Source organism: Gigantopelta aegis, chromosome 14, assembly GCF_016097555.1.
Source record: "Gigantopelta aegis isolate Gae_Host chromosome 14, Gae_host_genome, whole genome shotgun sequence".
NCBI lineage: Eukaryota > Metazoa > Mollusca > Gastropoda > Neomphalida > Peltospiridae > Gigantopelta > Gigantopelta aegis.
This window is the reverse complement of record NC_054712.1, coordinates 1321529-1322065: the sequence shown is the minus strand read 5'-3', so window position 1 is coordinate 1322065 and position 537 is coordinate 1321529.

Sequence of the window (537 nt, the reverse complement as noted above, 5' to 3'; positions counted from 1 at the left end):
GAAAATATAATAGTTATTTGTTGTTTATCAATAAACATATTAAAATCTTACTTAAACATGCAATGTTCCATCCATATGTGTGTGTATGATATGTGTGCATAGAAATATAATATTTATTTGCTGTTTATCAATATACATGTTAAAATCGTACTTAAACAAGCAATTTTGCATCTATATATGTGTGTATGATATGTGTGTATGCAAATATAGTATTTATTTGTTGTTTATCAATATACATATTAAAATCTCCCAAGAACATGCTATGTCCCATCCATATACGTGTGTATTGAAATATAATATTTAGTCTTAAAATCTTACTTAAACATGTTATCTCCCCTCCAATCCAGCCACTGTTAGACCGAATACAGTCTCGCGTGACGTAGCCGCCGTGGTAGTAGAAACCGCCGCTGTGGTCACAATACTGAGTGAGGTTAGCTCCAAACCTGATGTCGTCGTATATGTACTGTCTGCCGATAACCACCGAAGGCCTTTCACATCCAGCTACAACAAATATAATATATACAGAGGATTCGTCAC